The sequence below is a fragment of the Ovis aries genome, chromosome 2 (assembly GCF_016772045.2).
Source record: "Ovis aries strain OAR_USU_Benz2616 breed Rambouillet chromosome 2, ARS-UI_Ramb_v3.0, whole genome shotgun sequence".
Taxonomy (NCBI): domain Eukaryota; kingdom Metazoa; phylum Chordata; class Mammalia; order Artiodactyla; family Bovidae; genus Ovis; species Ovis aries.
Window position 1 is genome coordinate 64,831,175 of NC_056055.1, and position 9,390 is coordinate 64,840,564.

The 9,390-nt window shown below is 38.5% G+C and overlaps 1 non-coding gene across 1 annotated transcript; it reads right to left on the minus strand.

The window, feature by feature from the left end:
- Window positions 1–1,548: 1,548 nt before the first annotated feature.
- On the minus strand, window positions 1,549–1,621 carry TRNAR-CCU (transfer RNA arginine (anticodon CCU)). The gene has a single exon. It is a non-coding gene; the product is annotated as a tRNA-Arg (tRNA).
- Window positions 1,622–9,390: the final 7,769 nt, after the last annotated feature.

Consider the following 9,390-nt stretch of genomic DNA (forward strand, 5'->3'; position numbering starts at 1 on the left):
TCTCCTCAGCAGCTGAGATGCTCAGGTCTCAAGTTTATGGCCTCTACTTTTTTGCCCATTGTTCATCCTTGAAAAAAAGCTGAGGGCATAGCAGGAAATGCCAGCTGGCATGAAACAAAACTCTTGAGAGAGAACTAATTTTGCCTGGCCTTGGAGAATTTGCTTGCCTTTTTTCCAGCTGTGTCTGAACCAAGATGGCTGGATTTACAAGAGCCAAGAGGATGTTTCACCGTCTGCCTGTTAGTGGTGGAATTACCCTTTCTGCTCCTCCAACAGGGTTTCGGAAGGCTAGGTGGCTCAGGGCCAGTCCTTAGAGGCATTCCTGCTCCTCCTTGGATTGATCACATGTTGCTAAAGGAAAGGAAATTCTGTGTTGAGCTCCAGAGCCAGGGGTGACAAATGGCTCGCATGCATGTGCAACAGGAAGTACGATCTGAACAAAATTGCACACTGTTGCAAACTTTCTCCTAAATACATGTCACCACATTGGGACAATCAACTGAGAAACACCAGACTTTAAAGAAAAGAGACAATTTTTTTCTTAATTACAAAAGTACTATATCTTTATTATAGAAAATTTAGAAAGTGTAGACAAATACAAAGAATAAAATAAATGCCAACTATTAGATTATTATTCCAGGGGAATAATCAGGAAGTGCTTTTTTAAAATGTAATTTATATATTTATTTTTGGTCACACCACAGTTTGTGAGATCTTAGTTCCTCAATCGGGATTGAACCCAGGCCCTTGGCAGTGAGAGTACAGGGCCCTAACTACTGGATTGCCAGGGAATTCCATATTATATATATTCTTTACAGATTTTAAAACATATATATATGGATTCTACATGTAATATTATGTTCTTTTTTCTTAAAATACATCATAAACATTTTTGTATAGCATTAAGTCTTATTTAACACTATTTTCAGCAGTTTTGCATAGTCGTTTTATGCTGATAACCCTATTGCTGGGTATTTAAGTGCTCTTTAGCTTTTTTTTTAAATGTAATGTGGTGATAAACCTTAACTGTGATTGTATTCAAACGCAGAGTCTTTAATTCAACAATTGTTGAATCATAGCATGACTAGTTTCTAGTTTTAAAGCTTTGGCATCTACTGCTGAATAGCCTTCCAGCAAGGTTATGCCAATTTACATTCCCACCAATGGTGTGTTAGAGAGCCAGTTTTTCAGTGTCGCAACTAACACAGGGAGTTAGCTTGTACAATCTTTGCCGATAGGATAAGTGCAAAATGTTAGCCTTTCACCTTTACACTTAAATATAGGTGGTTGACCACAATACAGTTCCTTAATTTAAACCAAGCTAAAGTTACAAAGAGGGCTTCCCTGGGGGCTCAGTGGTAAAGAATCTGCGGTGAAGGAGACGTAAATTTGATCCCTGGGTTGGGAAGATCCCTTGAAGAAGGAAATGGCAACCCACTCCAGTATTTTTTTTTTTTTTTGGCTGTGCCAGGCATTAGTTGTTACAAACATGAGCTTCAATCTTTGATGCAGCATGTGGAGTCTTTAGTTGTGCCATGTGAGATCTAGTTCCCCGACCAGGAATCGAACCCAGACCCCCTGCATTAGGAGTACAGAGTCTTAGCCACTGGACCACCAGGGAAGTCCCCCACTCCAGTATTCTCACCTGGGAAATCCCATGGACAGAGGAGTTTAGGCGCTACAGTCTATGGTGTCGCAAAAGAGTCAGACACAATTCAATCACTAAACAACAACAAAAGTTACAAAGACTCATACACAGTCAGGTTTGTTCCCAAAGACAATCATAGCTGAGCCACTTCTGTATACATAATTTTTTCTCTTGTTTCTTGTACAAAAGCCATGATGCCATCCCAGACACAGATTTTCAGCTTGCAGCTAATAGTACTCATCTTGGAGCATGTAAAGTTCTATTATCTTTTTTTTTTTTTTTTTCAAAGAAGAAAAGTGGTTATTCTGCCTTTTGCAGTTATGATAAGGATATTCCAACAACTATTTATTTCATGAGTATGAAAAGTAGGCTGCCAGTAAAGTCAGGGTAAAGTCTTCTGTGTAGCAATATTTTGATAAGAATGAAATGTTTCATACAGTAGAGGTATTGTTGGAGCAAACTTTTTTTCACTTTCTGGGAAGAAAAACTTGAAACATTTTTGTGGAATTATTTATAAGTTGTTAGAGAGGAACAAGTCATTCTGGTTGGTTGGACGGTTTCAATAGTCAGTAGTAAGTATGGCTAGGTTGCTGTACTCATGAGAATGACATACTCATCTTCATATTCCTAGTGCCTATGGCTGTGCTGGAAAACATGTTCTCAGAATTCACTACTTCTCATGAAAGCTGGTACTTGATCTGAAAACAAAACCATCAATGGTAAAGGAGAAAAAAAGTTTATTGTATATCAAAGAAAAGGAGATGATTAAATTAAAGTTTTATTTTAAGTAAACACGTGTAATGTTATCTACCTTTGGTTTCCCCAATATTTGCAAAATCATCTTTTATAAAAATATATGCACTATATTTCCAAAGCATTTATAGTTTTTCACTTGGATGAAAAATGTTTGCAATTAATAAATACTTTATTTAATATTGAATGTTTACTCTCTGTATAGATAGAAAGGTTTTTCCATAATTGCAACAAGGGGAGAAAATGCTAAGAAAGATGATTTCGTTTGTTTTAAGATTTTGGCTTTTCTTGCATTATGGAAGATCTCACTATAATACAAATGCTGGAGCTAAACACTTTGTTGTTGTTCTTCAGTCACTCAGTCGTGCCCGACTCTTCGCGACCCCATGGACTATAGCTCACCAGGCCTCCCTGTCCCTCACCACCTCCCAGAGTTTGCCCAAGTTCATATTCATTGCATCAGTGATGCCATCTGGCCACTTCATCCTCTGATGCCCTCTTCTCCTTCTGCCCTCAATCTTTCCCAGCATCAGGGACTTTTCCAGTTAGTCATCTGTTCACATCAGATACCCAAAATACTGGAGCTTCAGCTTCAGCATCAGTCAGTCCAGGGAATATTCAAGGTTGATCTCCCTTAAGATTGACTGGTTTGATCTCCTTGCTGTCCAAGGGACTTTCAGGAGCCTTCTCCAGCACCACAGTTCGAAGGCATCAATATTTTGGCATTCTGCCTTTTTTACAGTCCAGCTCTCACAACCATATGTGACCAGTGGGAAAACCATCGTCTTGACTATACAGACCTTTGTCGACAAAGTGATGTCTCTTCTTTTCAACATACTGTCTAGGTTTGTAGTCACTTTCCAATCGTCTTCTGATTTCATGGCTGCAGTCACTGTCCACAGTGATCTTGGAGTCCAAGAAGAGGAAATCTGTCACTACTTCCACCTTTCCCCCTTCTATTTGTCATGCAGTAATGAGGTTGGATGCCGTGATCTTAGATTTTTTAATATTTAGTCTTAATCTGGCTCTTTCGCTCTCCTCCTTCACCCTTATCAAGAGGCTCTTTAGTTCCTCTTCGCCTTCTGCCATTAGAGTAGTATCATTCATTTGTTCACTTATCTGAGGTTGTTGATGTTTCTCCTGCCTATATTGATTCCAGCTGGTAACTCATCCAGCCCAGCATTTCCCATGATGTGCTCAGCATGTAGGTTAAACAAACAGAGTGACAGCAAACAGCCCTGTTGTACTCCTTTCTCTTAAACCAGTCAGTTGTTCCATATAGGGTTCTAACTGTTGCTTCTTGACACGCATACAGATTTCTCAGGAGACAGGTAAGATGGTCTGGTATTCCCATCTCTCTAAGAGCTTTCCACAGTTTGTCATGATCCACACAGCCAAAGGCTTTAGCATAGTTGATGGAATGTAGATAGATGTTTTCCTGAAATTCCTTTGCCTTCTCTATAATCCAGCGAATGTTGGCAATTCTTCACCTAAACCCTTAGCTGAAGAAAATATGTTGAAATGGACAAAAGAGGGAGGGATCAATGGATCTGAATTCTGATCCCACCTTTATGACCAGTGAGGGAATTTTGGACAACCCAATTCTGAGTCTCAGTTTCTGATCTGTAAAATGGTGGATTTGGAATTATTGATCTCTTCAGGTCAAGGAGTTCCTGACTCTATTTGTGATTTGATAAAGCAGTTTAGCCAGGTGGTATCAAATTTAGCTGATGTCAAATCTAACTAAAGCAAACATCATTTTGCAAAGTATCTCTTTATAGAAGTAGTTTCTTTTTCTTCTGTTTTTTCCCTTCTCTTTTTGGCAGTATGATATTTCCATCTTTTTTTTTTTTTTTTTTTTTTGCTGCACCAAGCAGCTTGTTGGATCTTAGGTCCCCAACCATGGATCGAACCCATGCCCCCTAATTATAACAGCAAAGTAAAAGAAATATGAGTCTTCATATTCCCTGTAGTGGAAGCACAGAGTCCCAACCACTGGACTACCAAGGAATTCCCCCCATCACTTCTTAGGTGGTATAGATAGAAATACACTATTCCCCTTTTCTTCGCTTCCCAAGGGACGTCTTTTGCTGAGAGAGGGAATGGAAAAGATGCAATGCTGGAGAAAAAACTGAATTATTGCTATAGAAGCAAGCACAGGGAACTACTCAAAGAAAGAAAAAATAGGGAAGAGGAGAATTGAGAAGGAAGGCTGGAATGGTGAGTGTTTTAAGGAGAATGATTCAAGAAGTTTAAGCAACTGACACTGGGGAAAAGGAAAGAATAGGTGGGTGTTTACTAAGGAAAATGTTTGTAAAGGTTTGCTCTGTGTTGTGCAATGAGACCCAGAGTTAAGATCTATATAACTCTTGGTTGCTCGCTGGAGCAAGATTGGTCTTTCTTTTAGACATGACAGTGTAATGAACAAGGACATGAGATGGTCCTATTGTTTTCAGGTTAGACTTATGCGCTAGAGAGAGTTACTTCAATTGCAGCCATCACTCATAAAATAATGTTATGAATAAATAGGAAGAAAATATTATTATTATTATGTACCAGCCCTTACATTTTGTCTAATATTTTGAACACTTCAACAATGTGGGTTTTTTCCCCTTCATATAAAATTCTGCCTCTGGAAATATGAGCATTTTTATCTTGAAGCATTGCATGCCTATTTTTAGGAGAGTCTCAAAGAAATATTGAATTGAATATGCACAAGTTTGCAAATTTCTGCAATATTCAGCCATTGTTGTCTGTCTTCTGCCAGATTAAAAATCAGTTAGGTAATTCTGAATTATATTAATATTACATTGTGAATGGTAGCTGTAGTTAAATCTATGAATAAAATGAATATAAAAAGTATGAATGCATTCTTCCATATCAAATATTTAATGAATATTTAAATGATAGAAATACAAATTTTCATAATTATAACAGCAAAGTAAAAAAAAATATGAGTCCTCACATTGAGCATGAATATTAAAAGCCAAGGCAAAGCTTCTAGTATATAGAACTTGGTTCCTTCATTTGTACAAAGTTATTCAGGAACTGGTCTAGCTTGAAAAGAGAACCAGGTCTCTTGACCCCCAGGCCTTGTCCCACTTTTGTTGCGTGACCTACTTCAAAGATATGTCCTCAACTCTCACTGTTTATCCATTTTGTCACCGCCCGTAAAAACAGTCATTCAATTATAATTATATTCTGTTTTCTCATCAGGGATAAGGCTGAACTCAGGATCTTCTAGGTGTTGAAAAGATCAGGGGCATTTTTAGAAGAGCTTGAAGTTCCACACAGGTGCTGTGGCAACCTACCCTCAATCATACCCACACTGGCTGGGTTATTACTTCAGAGAAAGAAACCAAGAGCTAGAAGCAGAAGTACTTAATAATAAGCCTTTGGCTCTCTTTGCCTGATAGGCAATGGTGCCCTCTCCTGGAGAGCAGAGCATTTCCAGAAAGGGGACAGAGAATCTGACTGCTGATGGCTTTGGGTACTCAAAGAAATCATTCTATAGCACCTAAGATCTTCCACCTACCTCTGTATTTATTATGAACTTTATTTGAGTTAGGTAGAAAGCAATATACTTATATTTGTAATTTAAAATGCAAATTTCTATGGCAGTCTAAAATAGTTTACAATATTCCTTTTATGTATACTTCATCATATTATCCTTTTAGACATTTTTCAACATAAAAAAGGAATAAAGTTAATCATTATGAAGTTTAACAATAATCATAAATTTCTTCAGAATTTGCTTAGTGTGATGTTAATATAAAGCTCATAAAAACCAAGCTATTTATATTAAGGACACATTTCTTTTAAAAATGGTATTGGAGAAGGAAATAGCAAGTCACTCTAGTATTCTTGCCTGGAAAAGTCCATGAACAGAGGAGCCTGTGGGCTGCAGTCCATGTACATGACTGAGCTTGCGTGCATGAGGGTGGAAGGGGATGGGTTGGTGGCAATAAACTGGTAGAACTAAAAAAAAAAAAAAAAGCTAAATAAGAAGATGAAGCCACATATGCACTATACTTTTCAAAAGGACATAAACTATACTTTTAAGTATTATCTTCAGATTTCCCTTACCAACAATATATTCAATGTCCAAATGCCATTGTAGAAAAATGACTAAAGCAACTGTGTAGAAAAGGTTTGTGTATAATGTAGAGAAAATGTGAAGATTCATTCCAAAAGTCTGCAGTGATAGTTAATACCTGAAAGGCTTGGAGTGTCTACATATAATTTAAAATTATACACCTATTATATTATGTCACTGGAGTTATATCTTAAATAGTATTTGATGTACAGAATTTGTACCTTTAAGTTCAGTTCAGTTCAGTCGCTCAGTCGTGTCCGACTCTTTGTGACCCCATGAATCGCAGCACGCCAGGCCTCCCTGTCCATTACCAACTCCCAGAGTTCACTCAGACTCATATCCATCGAGTCAGTGATGCCATCCAGCCATCTCATCCTCGGTCTTCCCCTTCTCCTCCTGCCCCCAATCCCTCCCAGCATCAGAGTCTTTTCCAATGAGTCAACTCTACACATGAGGTGGCCAAATTACTGGAGTTTCAGCTTTAGCATCATTCCTTCCAAAGAAATCCCAGGGCTGATCTCCTTCAGAACGGACTGGTTGGATCTCCTTGCAGTCCAAGGGACTCTCAAGAGTCTTCTCCAACACCACAGTTCAAACGCATAAATTCTTCGGCGCTCAGCCTTCTTCACAGTCCAACTCTCACACCCATACATGACCACAGGAAAAACCATAGCCTTGACTAGACAGACCTTAGTCAGCAAACGCCCTAACCCTAAGATCCTAGCCTGCCTGCCTGCCTAACCCGCCTACCTAGCCTGCCTGCCTGGCCTGGGATTCGAACTCCTGACCCATGGACCCTAGCCTGCCTCCCTGCCTGCTGAACTGCTACACTACCGTGGCTTGCTGTACCTTTAAAGTGACTTTTAAAATTTATTATACTTCAGAAATTTCACTTCTGTGCTTTTTCATAGTCTCTGACTATGTGTAATAGCATTTATTTGTAATTAAGATATTTATTTATAATAAGAGCTTCCCTGGTGTCTCAATGGTAAAGAATCCACCTGCCAACACAGGAGACTCAGGCTTGATCCCTGGATCAGGAAGATCCCCAAGAGAAGGAAATGGCAACCCCCTCCAGTATTCTTACCTGGGAAATCCCATGGACAGAAGAGCCTGAGAGGCTACAGTCCAGGGAGTCACCAACAGTCAGACATAACTTAGTGACTAAACAACAGTAACAACAATGTATAATAAATGTCTGATCAGTCATGAAAGCTAACTCATAAATGCTAGTGTAAAATAGATACATTCTAAATAAGCATTTGTTTAACATATGGATATTGGATTTTTTAAAATGACAGTTTTAGAAATCCCCCATGTTTCATCATACTGCCTCTCTGAACTTCATCTACTTCTTATAAAAAGTATTCTGCTTATTCAAGCAAAATTTTGCTCCAATCCCCTTCAAATTCTTTCTTTCATACGTATAGTGGATCCACAAGTTCATTGTGTACATGCATTAAACTTTTCAGCAGTTTGCAGTTTTAACTCAGTTCTAAAATAGCATCTTCATCATATACAAAACTAGTTGAGAGATGCTGCTGGAAAGGTGAAACCATCCACATGTGCTAGAGTCCTCTTCTATTCCTTTGTGCAGGACAAATGTTGGTGTGTATCTGTTAGGAGGGTCATGTCCTCCAAAATACAGGTCTATTCCTCCAGCTTCTTTATATTTTCTTTTCAAATGCATCACACTGTAATTATTCAGCACTCCCACCAAAAATATGAGTCATTCTTAAGATCTATGTCAGTGTGTTTTTAAAAGTTATTCTACATGGGAGAATAGTAGTTTGGGGGGACTTCCCTGGTGGTGCAGTGGTTAGGACCTCAGGCTTCTACTGCAGGGGTCCGGGATTCTATCCCTGGTCAGGAAAACTAAGATCTCACAAGCCAAGCAGCTAAAAAAAAAAAAAAGAAAGAAAGAAAGAAAGAAAGAAAAGAGAAAGAAAGAAAGAAAGAAAAAAGTGATAACTTTCAGTATGATTGCTGGGAAATCTTGCATATTCATGCATGTTCAATATCTTCACATATTTAAAAGGAAGGTATCTATTCTTGTAGTGTCTTATTAGTTCTTTTATAAGATATTGTAGGCATTTGGAACAGGCCTCTCCAAGATGTGCCACCTTAGCATGTGGATTATTTTGATCTAAAGGCAAAGAAGACTCTGTGAACTCGAGAGAAACTACTGCCCTTGATTTAACTGGGGATTTTTCCCAGAAAAAAATATTATCAGAAATGCATTTTATCTAAGTGGCCCCAGCTATATGGCAAATTAAACATCTAACAAATACATGCTCTTTTGTTTGGCCAAGTGGCATGTGGGATCTTAGTTCCTCAATTAGGGATCAAAGCCATGCCTCCCTGCATTGGAAGGGCAGAGTCTTAACCACTGGGCCACCAGGGAAGTTCCCATCTTGTCTTATCATTCCATGAATGATCTTCCTGGCTTTGGAAGCCCCAGGCCTCTATTCCATTCCTTGGCTCAGGATGGCAAATATACATCATTTTACCTTTCTGTCTAAACACTCTCACGTGTGGAAATCTTTGACTCTCTTATGTATGTTGGATTTCCGTATGTACAAAATTAAATTTTATTTTCTTTTGTTAATCTGTCTCACGTCAATTTAATTAATTCTTACACTAGTTAGAAGAATCTAAAAGGAGGGAAGAAAGTGTTCTTCCTCCCAAACAATATTAATGATGTATATTAGTACACCCAGTGAACCAACAGACTCTTTTGATGCTAGGGCAACAGGCACCCCAGACAGCTCTTTCAGAGAGAAAAGTCTCCTGCTTTAATCTGAGTTATTAGTTGACCATCTATACAACGCTAGCTTCTGAACCTGAAGTTATTTACAGAGTAACTTGAATGATGCTACAAATTAAGATGCAA